The 12,606-nt window shown below is 47.8% G+C and overlaps 1 long non-coding RNA gene across 1 annotated transcript in view; it reads right to left on the bottom strand.

Moving 5' to 3' along the window:
• Window positions 1-3,029, bottom strand: part of LOC144508624 (uncharacterized) — a 59,996-nt gene extending 56,967 nt beyond the window's left edge. The window contains exon 1 of the long non-coding RNA XR_013500312.1: window positions 2,819-3,029. This is a non-coding gene — a long non-coding RNA (uncharacterized LOC144508624). The remainder of the gene's footprint in view (window positions 1-2,818) is intronic.
• Window positions 3,030-12,606: the final 9,577 nt, after the last annotated feature.

Below are 12,606 nucleotides of genomic sequence, written 5' to 3'. Positions count from 1 at the left end.
CGGATGCGTATATAATTAAGTGATGCCAAGACGTTTATCTAATTACACCTTTATGAATAACTAAATAAAATTCCTCTACCACCGACTCCTCGTATGACACAATAAACCGGAGATCGTATTTACTGTTCACTCCCACCCACCCTGTTAATGCCTCCTGATCACAACAACAACAACTTACATTCATATAGCACCCTTGGGCGCAACACTACATCTCTCGGTTCGTCACAGGGGTGTTAGAAAACAAATAACACCGGGCCACAGGGAGGAGATATTAGGTTAAAGTACTAAACAACGCGATCAAAGAGAGGGTTTAAGGAGTGCTTTACAGGAGGACAGCATCGCAGAGAGGTGAAGGGAAGGAATTCCAGAGCTTAGGGCCAAGGTAATAGTAGAGGGATTAAAAATCAGGGATGCTCGAGAGACCGGAATGAGCAAAGCACTGATATTCTGGGGGGGGGGGTTTGTGGGGCTGGAGGAGATAGGGCAGGGGTGTGGCCGTGGGGAGATTTGAAAACAAGGATGAGCTTTTTAAAATCAAGATATGGACTGGCCAAGAGCCAACATTGGGGCGGCACGGTGGCACAGTGGTTAGCACTGCTGCCTCACAGTGCCAGGGACACAGGTTCAATTCCGGCCTCGGGTCACTGTCTGTGTGGAGTTTGTACCGTGTCTGTGTGGGTTTCCTCCGGATGCTCCAGTTTCCTCGCACAGTCCAAAGGGTTAGGTGGATTGACCATGCTAAATTGCCCCTTAATGTCAGGGGGACTAGCTAGGGTAAATGCATGGGCTTATAGGGTTAGGGCCTGGGTGGGTTTGTGGTTGGTACAGACTTGATGGGTCAAATGGCCTCCTTCTGCACTGTAGGATTCTATAGGTCAGTGAGCAAACCACAAGATTGAAAAAGTAGTTATTTATCTGCTCCCAAAAACATGCAGTGCAGAAGGAGGCTGGTCGGCCCATCAAGTCTGCACAGACTCTCTGACAGGGTATCTCACCCAGGCCCTATCCCCGTAACCCCATGTATTTATCCCGGCAATACCCTGTACATCTTGAGACACTAACTAAGGGGCAATTTAGAATGGTCAATCCACCTAACCTGCACATCTTTGGACTGAGGGAGGAAACCGGAGCACCCGGAGGAAACCCACACAGACACAGGAAGAACGTGCAGTCACCCAAGGTTGGAATCGAACCTGAGTCCCTGGTACTGCGAGGCAGTAGTGCTAACCACTGTGCCACCGTGAAGTGAAAGGTGCCCAGCCCCAGAAGCTTTGAAACTAAACAACTAACATCTTAGGAGAGAAGAGAGGGAAATGGGGAGGTGCGGGGGGTGTTAGTGCACGGGGGGTGTTAGTGCATGTGGGTTGTAAGCTTTCCACTTGCCTTGATCACCAGTGCCACACATTCTATGTGTCCACAGATACCCTACAGTGCAGATGGAGGCCATTTGGCCCATCGAGTCTGCACCGACAACAACCCCACCCAGACCTTACCCCCGTAACCCAATGCATTTACCCTAGCTAGTCCCCTGACACTAAGGGGCAATTTAGCATGGCCAATCAACCTAACCCGCACATCTTTGTGATTGTGGGAGGAAACCGGAGCACCCGGAGGAAACCCACACAGACACGGGGAGAACGTGCAGACTCCACACAGACTGTGACCCAAGCCAGGAATCGAACCCGGGTCCCTGGCGCTGTGAGGCGGCAGTGCTAACCACTGTGCCACCTTGATTCCTGATCATGGAATAACAACAGCTGAGATGTTGTAGGACACTCCAAGATCTCATGGTTCCATCTCATTTTATCACTGCTACCTTGACCAATTGTTGTGGAATTGTTCAGAGCCCCCCCCCCCCCAAACATTGGTAGAGAGCAACAGCCGGCTTCTCATTTACGAGCAGAAATGCTCAACAACTCCAGAGACAGCGCGGGGGGGGGAGAACTTGTTCACCATCTCAAAGACAACTGTATCCTTCAGTAGCGAGTCCTCCGGACAAGGTCAAGGTGGAGTAAGATGCTGAGATGGACTCTGGTACAGATCTAATTACTGCTGTGGAGTATAAGGAGGCTCCAATTTACAGCTCCTTCAAGCTGGTCTGGAGTTTAGGAAGCTACGTGATCACAGGACAGGAGAGTGTCACTGTGCACACACTAGGTGTCAGTGTCCTTGGTAATCTCAGCTAATGTGACAAAGGTGGAAAGAGAGAGGGAGAGGGGAGAATAACATTATGCCGTGTCTCTGCTACAAACACAAGATTGAATCACATCCAAAAGATCTGCCTGCACAACATCGCAGGGCAGACTCTGGAGCCTGGCTGCCCTCCTTGCAGCTTTCCACCCGCGGCTGGCGTGTCCATTTCCTCCCTCCCGTCTGCTGTTCATTTCCCGAAAGAGAAGCGGACGAGTGCAACTGAAGGAGGGGGGAATTCATCAGCCGCCCAGTCATCGGAATGCCCCCCTCTCCATTCCTCTGGACAAACCCCCACCCCCCAGAAACACACAGCAACACAGAGAGAGCAAAATACACAGTGTGTGTCGGTGCGATCCTGGATGGAGCCGTTACTGTCTTTGCATCGTCTCTCCCTCCCCACAAATTGCTCCATCTATCCTGGGGCAAAAGCATCTTACTGTGTAGGGTTTGCCTTTAAATTAAATTAAAAGTATTTCCATTCAACTCGTCCCTTGATTGCTATGGGGGGGGGGAAATGGATACATTTGCAATGAATGGGGGGGAACATGTATCCGATTCAATGTATCCATTCCTCAACATTCCATTCCGGCTACATTGATACAAAATGTATCCCACACAGACTCACCGACCGCACAGCGATGGATAGTCCCTAGGATCGATGGGGTGGCGATGTTATTGTCTCTTGTCTGTCTGACTCCACGTTTTTTGTTGCCCTTCGTTGCTGTTGCTGCTTGCTTCCCCCTCTGATAGGAACTGAACCACTCTCCCTCCGACTCAGCTGCTGCGTCACTGAGAGGGACGGGCAGAAAATGGGGAGGGAACACAATCTAGATAGCAGTGAGTGAAAGCTTGAGTCACTGTGGCTTCATCCCCGCCTCTCCTCTGTCTCTCTTGCTTTCTTGTGCCGGCCCCAGGAAATAGGGGACAGGGGGAGGTGAGTGAGTGACTGTGGCTACTTCACCTGCATCTCTGCCACAATTAATAATAAACAAAACTTGCACTCCTTCTCCACAACCACTCACCAAAAAATGATTTTAAATGGGGAGGAGGAGGCTATGAAAATGCTGAAGGTGCAAAAAGGTAGAATCCTACAGGGCTCTTCGGCCCATCGATGGCTGCACAATCCCACCCAGGCCCTGTCCCCATAACCCCAAGATATGGAGATGCCGGTGTTGGACTGGGGTGGGCACAGTAAGTCGTCTCACAACACCAGGTTAAAGTCCAACAGGTTTATTTGGTAGCACGAGCTTTTGGAGCATCATCACCCATGAAGGGGCAGCGCTCCGAAAGCTCGTGGTACCAAATAAACCTGCTGGACTTTAACCTGAGACTACTTGCTGTCCCATAACCCCATGCGTTTACCCTAGCTAGTCCCCCCTGACACTAAGGGGCAATTTAGCATGGCCAATCCACCTAATCCACACATCTTTGAACTGTGGGAGGAAACCGGAGCACCCCCACGCAGACACGGGGAGAACGTGCAAACTCAACACAGACAGTGACCCAAGCCGGGAATCGAACCCGGGTCCCTAGAAATCATAAAAGAAATCATAGAAACCCTACAGCACAGAAAGAGGCCATTCGGCCCATTGAGTCTGCACCGACCACAATCCCACCCAGGCCCTACTCCCATATCCCTACATATTTACCCATTAATCCCTCTAACCTATGCATCTCAGGACACTAAGGGGCAATTTTTAGCATGGCCAATCAACCTAACCTGCACATCTTAAGACTGGGAGGAAACTGGAGCACCCGGAGGAAACCCACGCAGACACGAGGAGAATGTGCAAACTCCACACAGACAGTGACCCAAGCCGGGAATCGAACCCCAGTCCCTGGAGCTGTGAAGCAGCAGTGCTAACCACTGTGCTACCGTGCCACCCTAGGTAGTAGGTGGAGAGGGAAAGAGGATATCTGGTTAGATGGATTAGCTAGGAAACAGCAACCAGGTGGATTAAAATTTAAAACCATTACCAACGTTGGAGGCCCATTCTTTATTTAAGAGGTTTTAAATTTTTCACCAGTTCAAATCATTGTTTACAAAGGTGGGCTTGAATTTAAGTAATCATCCCTCTGACAGGCCAAATAACAAGATGGAAGCAAATTACCACGGGTGCTGGGATCTGAAACAAAAACAGAAAATGCTGGAAATTCTCAGCAGGTCTGACAGCATCTGTGGAGAGAGAATAGAGCCAACGTTTCCAGTCAGGATTTCTCTTGTCAGGGCATGGTGTTGGTGTGATACAGTTCATTCAGAGGGCGATATTTTCCCATCCCACCCGCCACGGGAATTGTAGCGGGCGGGACACAGACCATGCAAAGGTCCGTTGACCCCGGGTGGGATTTTCCAACCTTGGGGTGAGCGCGGCTGGAAAATCCCGCCCAGAGAGTCCGAGTTGCCGTCACAACATACAGCTTTCCATATTGTAACCTGGAGCTATGGATTCTCTCCATCCCATGACTGACATAGAAATCATAGAAATCATAGAAATCCTACAGTACAGAAAGAGGCCATTCGGCCCATCGAGTCTGCACCGACCACAATCCCACCCAGGCCCTACCCCCATATCCCACCCACTAATCCCTCTGGATCCCACTGCTATCTGACCAGGAATCTCTCCCACTCTTACCGCCTGCCATGCGAGGAGGTACTTTATAACACCACCTCTAGCTCCAATCTGACCTTTAACCCCCCCCCACCTGAACCCCTGAATCATCCGAGGTCTGGAAAATCAGGATCTATGGGATTCTCTCCCTCAAAATCGTCTTTGCGGCTGAGGGTTAAAATCAAAAATTTCAAAACTGAAGATTTTTGTTATACAAGAGTGTTGAGGGGGTGGAGCGGTGACGGAACTTGGGCGTCTGTCAATCTTTCACGACGCTTTTGAAAATCTTTTGAGAGTTGAAAATTTCAACTGCAACAGTAGAGCACCTACAAAGCAAACTGCTGTGCTGACGTACCCAGAACCCTAGAATGGCTACGGCACAGAAGGCCATTCAGCCCATCATGTCTGAGTCAGCCTCCGCCAACAGACCATCTCAGCCAGCCCCCCCACTCACTTGCCTTTTCCCCATAGCCCTGACATTTTCATAGAAATCATAGAATCCCTACAGTGCAGAAGGAGGCCATTCGGCCCATTGAGTCTGCACCGACAACAATCCCACCCAGGCCCTATCCCAGTAACCCCACGTATTTATCCTGCTAGTCCTCCTGACATTGAGGGAGAATTTAGCATGGCCAATCCACCTAACCAGCACCGTGCTGCCCATATTCTCCTCAGATAATTATCCAATACCCTTTGGAAGGCCATGATTGAATCTGCTTGCACCAGGTTCGCAGGCAGTGCATTCAAGGTCGTGACCTCTCGTTGAATAAAAATGTTTTTCCTTATCGAATTCTAGAATCTGAGAAGAATCCTAAAATCCCTACAGTGCGGAAGGAAGCCATTCGACCCATCAAGCCTCCACCCAGGCCCTATCCCCGTCACCCCACGTATTTCCCCTGCTAATCCTCATGACACTGAGGGTGAATTTAGCACGGCCAATCAACCTAACCAGCACGTCTTTCGGACTGAGGCAGGAAACAGGAGCACCCGGAGGAAAACCCACACAGACACGGGGAGAACGTGCAAACTCTTCACAGACTGTGACCCAAGCTGGGAATTGAACCCAGGACCCTGGCACTGTGCGGTAGCAGTGCTAACCACTGTGCTGACCATTGGTTCTTTTGCCATTCAGCTTAAATCTGTATCCTGTGGCCCGCGACCCTTCTGTCTTCCTTTCTGCACTTATATCCCCATCTCCCTCTGTTCCTGCACCTCGTTTATAACTGTATCCATTATTTTATGTTGCTTCCCCTCATTCTTCTTACCAAAATGTATCAGTTAGAATGTCTCTCCATTAAGTTTCATCTGCCACTAGTACTGCCATTCCACCAACCTGCCCATGCCCTATCAATGTCCATCTTCCTCCTGGTTCACTGCCCAATTTGGTATCATCAGCAAATTTTGAAATTGTGCCCTCACCAAATTTTATTTTCCCTTCATTCTTTCATGGGATGTGAGTGGGTGTCGCTGGCAAGACCAACAGTTGTTGTCCGTCCCTTATTGTCTTTTGAGTGGCGTACTAGGCCATTTAGAATGTACAGTAGCACAGTAGCATGTGGAAAAAAATTACAACATGCTTCCGTGCAGAGGGACCTGGGTGTCCTTGTGCATGAGTCGCAAAAACTCAGTCTGCAAGTACAACAGGTGATCAAGAAGGCAAATGGGATGTTGGCATTTATCGCGAGGGGGATAGAATATAAAAGCAGAGAAGTCTTGCTGCATCTGTACAAGGCATTGGTGAGGCCGCAGCTGGAATACTGTGTGCAGTTTTGGTCCCCTTATTTGCGGAAGGATATATTGGCCTTGGAGGGAGTGCAGAGAAGGTTCACCAGGTTGATACCAGAGATGAGGGGTGTTGATTATGAGCAGAGATTGAGCAGATTAGGTTTGGACTCGTTGGAGTTTAGAAGACTGAGGGGTGATCTTTTAGAGGCATATAAGATAATGAAGGGGCTGGATAGGGTAGAAGTGAAGAGATTCTTTCCACTGAGAAAGGAAACTAGAACTAGAGGGCACAGCCTCAAAATAAAGGGGGCTCAGTTTGGGACAGAGTTGAGGAGGAACTTCTTCTCTCAGAGGGTGGTGAATCTCTGGAATTCTCTGCCCACTGAAGTGGTGGAGGCTACCTCGTTGAATATGTTTAAATCACGGATAGATGGATTCCTGATTGGTAGGGGAATTAAGGGTTATGGGGAGCAGGCGGGTAAGTGGAACTGATTCACTTCAGATCAGCCATTATCTTATTGAATGGCGGGGCAGGCTCGAGGGGCTAGATGGCCTACTCCTGCTCCTATTTCTTATGTTCTTATTTAAGAGGGCAGCTGAGAATCAACCACATTGTTGTGGATCTGGAGTCACATGTTGGCCAAACCAGGTAAGGACGTCAGATATCCTTCCCTAAAGGACACTAGTGAATCAAATGGGGTTTTAACCACTATCAATGATAATTTCACGGTCACCATTACTGAGGCCAGTTTTATATTCCCGATTTATTAATTGAATTCAAATTTCACCAGCTACCATGTTGGGATTTGATTAAGAACATATCATAAGAGCATAGGAACTAGGAGCAGGAGTAGGACATCTGGCCCCTCAAGGCTGCTCCGCCATTCAATAATCTCACCTGATGAAGGAGCAGCGCTCCGAAAGCTCGTGATACCAAATAAACCTGTTGGACTTTAACCTGGTGTTGTGAGACTTCTTACAATAAGATCATGGCTGATCTTTTCGTGGACTCAGCTCCACTTACCCGCCCGCTTACTATAATCCTTAATTCCTTTATGTTCAAAAATCTATCTATCTTTGGCTTAAAAACATTCAATGAGGTAGCCTCAACTGCTTCACTGGGCAGGGAATTCCACAGATTCGGCGAAGAAGTTCCTCCTCAACTCAGTCCTAAATCTGCTCCCCCTTATTTTGAGGCTATGCCCCCTCGTTCTGGTTTCACCCACCAGTGGAAGCAACTTCCCCGCTTCTGTCTTATCCCAGAACATTAGCTTGGTTCCCTAGATTACTGGTCCATCGACATTACCGCCAGAGCATCATCTACACCTAAATGTAGAGCAAGAAAAGCAGTGATCCTGGTCAACACTCTGGGGAACCCCACTGTGCACCATTCTCCACTCCAAATAACAACCATTTATCCCTATTCTCTATTTTCTATCACTCAACCAATTTCAATTCATCTTGCTGCTGTCCCTTTTATTCCATGGACTTTGATTTTGTTGATAAGTCCATGATGCGAAACTTTATCAAACCCCTTTTGGGAATCCATATGCATCATATCGACTACAAAACACTCATAAACTCTTTCTGTTACCTCATCAAAATTCTCTTCAAGTTAGTTCAGCGCCATTTGCCTTTGAGACCCTAAGACATAGGAGCAGAATTAGGCCACTCGGCCCATCGAGTCTGCTCCACCATTCAGGCATGGCTGATATTTTTCTCATCCCCATTCTCCTGCCTTTTCCCCATAGCCCCTGATCCTCTTATTAATCAAGAACCTATCTCTATCTCTGTCTTAAAGACACTCATTTTAACACAACTGCTGGCTTTCCTTAGTTAATATACACTTTAGAGCCATAGAATCCCGACAGTGCAGAAGGAGGCCATTTGGGCCTTCGAATCTGTACCAACTCTCCAAAAGAGCTTCTTATGCAGTCACCCAAGGCTGGAATTGAACCTGGGTCCCTGGCACTGTGAGGCAACAGTGCTGACCACTCTGCTACCCTATTTACATTATTACTATCCCAGTTTATATTTGGATGATAAGGTCGCCATTGTAACTACTCTATAGTTTTTGAACTTCTCTGTAATTTCCTTGGAAGCTTGTTGCCCTCTACGTTTCCCGTTGGTGACCTATTGATACACCCAGTAGTGTAATGTTGCCTGTATTGTTTCTTAAGCTCCAATGATATAAATTCAGTCCTCGACTCTTCTAGGACATCCTCTCTTTCCAGTGCTATTCTCCTTAATCAATACAGCCATCCCATCTCCTTATATTCCTTTCTTTTCTGTATTCAGGAATGTTCAGTACCCAATCCTACTCGTTTTATATGTCAGGAAGCAATTATATACCCTGGGTAAATATACGCAGTGGAGTGGTATTGAGCCACACAACAAAAGCTTACATTTGTATAGCAGACAAATGTCCCAAGCCCCTTCACAGGAACACTACCCAATACAATTTGACACGGGCAGCACGATGGCACAGTGGTTAGCACTGCTGCCTCACAGCGCCAGGGACCCGAGTTCAATTCCGGCCTCGGGTCACTGTCTGTGTGGAGTTTGCACAATTTCCCCATGTCTGCATGGGTTTCCGCTGAGTGCTCTGGTTTAATAGAACATAGAATCCCTTACAGTACAGGAGGCCGCCATTCGGCCCATCGTGTCTGCACCGACCACAATCCCACCCAGGCCCTATTTCCATAGCCCCACATATTTATCCTGCTAATCCCCTGGCACTAGGGTCAATTTAGCATGGCAGAGTTTCCTCCCACAGTCCAAAGATGTGCAGGTTAGGTTGATTGGCTATGCTAAATTGATCCTTAGTGTCAGGGGGATTAGCAGGGTAAATGTGTGGAGTTACGGGAATAGGGCCTGGGTGGGATTGTTGTTGGTGCAGACCCAATGGACCGAATGACTTCCTTCTGCACTGTAGATTCTATGGTATCATCACAATGGCAGAGTAGTTAGCACTGCTGCCTCTCAGCGCCAGGGACCCGGGTTCAATTCCGGCCTCGGGTCCCTGTCTGTGTGGAGTCTGCATGTTCTCCCCATCTCTGTGTGGGTTTCCTCCGGGTGCTCCGGTTTCCTCCGACAGTCCAAAGATGTGCAGGTTAGTTTGATTGGCCATGCTAAATTGCCCCCTAGTGTCGGGAATTAGGATAAAAATGTGGGGTTACGGGAATAGGGCATGGGTGGGATTGTGGTCGGTGCAGACTCAATGGGCTAAATGGCCTCCTTCTGCACTGTAGGGATTCTATTCTATGATACTTAAGGAGATATTGAGGCAGAAATGAAGTAGGTTTTAGAGATGGAGATGGGAGAATTCGAGTGGTGAAGAGTTTTAGGGAGAAATCACAGACCAGGGCCAACTTCAGTTAGGACAGCAATGGGTAACATAATGATTGTCCTCAGTCACCCTAACCAGGGAGTGGCGAAATCATCAAATGAAGATTCCTGCTCCAGATCAGTGCCCAGTAAATCAGGATGAACAGCTTGCACGTATCGTCAATGTAGGATTGGGCTCAGAGAGAAATCTCCCTCCTCCACCTCAGATAGTGCAGCAAACACTCACCGTATGGAATCATACAGTGCAGAAGAGGCCCTTTGGCCCATCGAGTCTGCACCAACTCACCTTCAAAGGCTAATCACTTCAGAATGAGGATTTGGAGAACCATTGACACTGAAGGAGTTGTACTCCAGAATAAGGCACCACCTTCAGGAGGAGAGGGGTAATGCAAGAAGCTTTGTAAATTATATTTTTTCTTCATTCTTTCATGAGCGCGACCGGCATTTGTTGCCCATCCCTAGTTTCCCTTGAACTGAGTGGCTTGCTAAGCTATTTCAGAGGGCAGTTAAGAGTCAGCCGCATTGCCATGGGTCTGGAGTCACATGTAGGCCAGACCAGGTAAGGATCAATAGGATCTACAGTGCAGAGGGAGGCCTTTTGGCCCATCAAGTCTGCACTGACTCTCCGAAAGAGCCTCTTACCCAGGCCCACCTCCTGCCCTATCCGCGTAACCTTGTGCATTTACCATGGCCAATCCACCAAACCTACGCATCTTTGGACACTAAGGGGCAATTTAGCATGGCCAATCCACCTAACCCACAAACCTTTGGAGTGTGGGAGGAAACCGGAGCACCCGGAGGAAACCCACGCAGCCATGGGGAGAACATGCAAACTCCACTCAGTGACCTAAGGTCGGAATTGAACCCAGGTCCCTGGCACTGTGAGGCAGCAGTGCGAACCACTGTGCCACCCTCATGGCAGATTTCCTTCCATTTTAGTGAACTTGATGGGTTTTTTCACCAGTTGATGATAGATTCATGTCACCATTATTGGGATTAGTTTTTCAATTCCAGATTATTAATTGAATTAAAATTGTATCAGCTGCCAGTGTAGGACCTGTGGATTACTAGACCAGCAACATTACCACTGCGCCACGGTCTCTCTGAATTTTATCACTATTTTTCTGTGATAGTGCGAATATCTTTAGTGGCTGAAGTGATGGGTCAAATGCACAATCCCCCCAGCAGCAAAGATTGCCTCCGAGTGACTTATTTTCCAATTTTCCTCCACATAGAGTCACAGAGGTTTACAGCATGGAAACGGGCCCTTCGGCCCAACTTGTCCATGCTGCCCTTTTTTTTAAACCACTAAGCTAGTCCCAATTGCCCACATTTGGCCCAAATCCCTCTCTACCCATCTTACCCATGTAACTGTCTAAACGCTTTTTAAAAGACAAAATTGCACCCGCCTCTACTACTACCTCTGGCAGCTTGTTCCAGACACTCATCACCCTCTGTGTGAAAAAATTGCCCCTTTGGACCGTTTTGTATCTCTCCCCTCAAACCTATGCCCTCTAGTTTTAGACTCCCCTACCTTTGGGAAAAGATGTTGACTATCTAGCTGATCTATGCCCCTCATTATTTTATAGACCTCTATAAGATCACCCCTAAGTCTCCTTCGCTCCAGGGGAAAATAGTCCCAGTCTATCCAGCCTCTCCTTATAACTGAAACCATCAAGTCCCAGTAGCATCCTAGTAAATCTTTTTAATGGAGAATGTTTGGCTTCCACTTGCTTGACATAACACTGAATCTGATATCAGAATTTTACCACCCAAGGTATTGCAGGGCAGTATAAGCTGAGATTCCTGTGTGCCTCTTGAGAAGGAGTGGCACAGTAGTTAGCCCTGCTGCCTCACAGCGCCAGGGACCAGGGTTCAATTCCCGGCTTGGGTCACTGTCTGTGTGGAGTTTGCACGTTCTCCCCGTGTCTGCGTGGGTTTCCTCCGGGTGCTCCGGTTTCCTCCCACATTCTGAAAGACGTGCTGGTTAGGGCGCATTGACCTGAACAGGTGCCGGAGTGTGGCGATTGGGGGAATTTCACAGTAACTTCGTTGCAGCGTTAATGTAAGCCTTACTTGTGACTAATAAATAATAAAATAGAGGAGACAGAAATCCATTAAAAGGCTGCGCACACTTCATCTGGACATCTTGTCTTAATACTGCAAATGTCTACTTGGATTTAATACAAGTAATCAAAATGAGTTTCTCCATCCCTCCAGCCGGCTGACTGAGCTTGAGGTGGAATCTTTGTGGGGACACTGTTATAACTACACCAGTAATGGGAAACTCGCCAGCCATCACAGTCTACTGCAGCATTTAATCACAGTGTTTAAAAGCAGATGATTATAACGTTTGAATGAAGAAAACAATTCGAATGGAACATTGAGCAAAGCAATTCCCTGAGAATCCCATGACCTCTGTGAGAAAATGAGGAGGGATCGATAGGCAATTGGGTAAGAGAAACTCGGGTGTAGGGAGGTGAATAAAAGGTGGATGAGTTCTGTACACAAACACACAAGGTATTTAAGGACAGTGTTTGCAAGAGTAAAAAAAAACTTGCTTATTTGTTTCACAACTGCAGGTTGTCCCAAAATGCTTTATAGCCATTTCCTGTTGTAATGTATGAAATAAGTTTTTTTTTAAAGTAAAAGTTTATTTATTAGTCACACGTCAGGCTTACACTAATGCTGCAAATGGTGGGGAGGTTTTGTGGTGCACAGTGTCCCCACC

Source organism: Mustelus asterias, chromosome 20 (assembly GCF_964213995.1).
Source record: "Mustelus asterias chromosome 20, sMusAst1.hap1.1, whole genome shotgun sequence".
Classification (NCBI taxonomy): Eukaryota; Metazoa; Chordata; class Chondrichthyes; order Carcharhiniformes; family Triakidae; genus Mustelus; species Mustelus asterias.
This window is presented reverse-complemented; position numbering and strand designations above follow the sequence as displayed.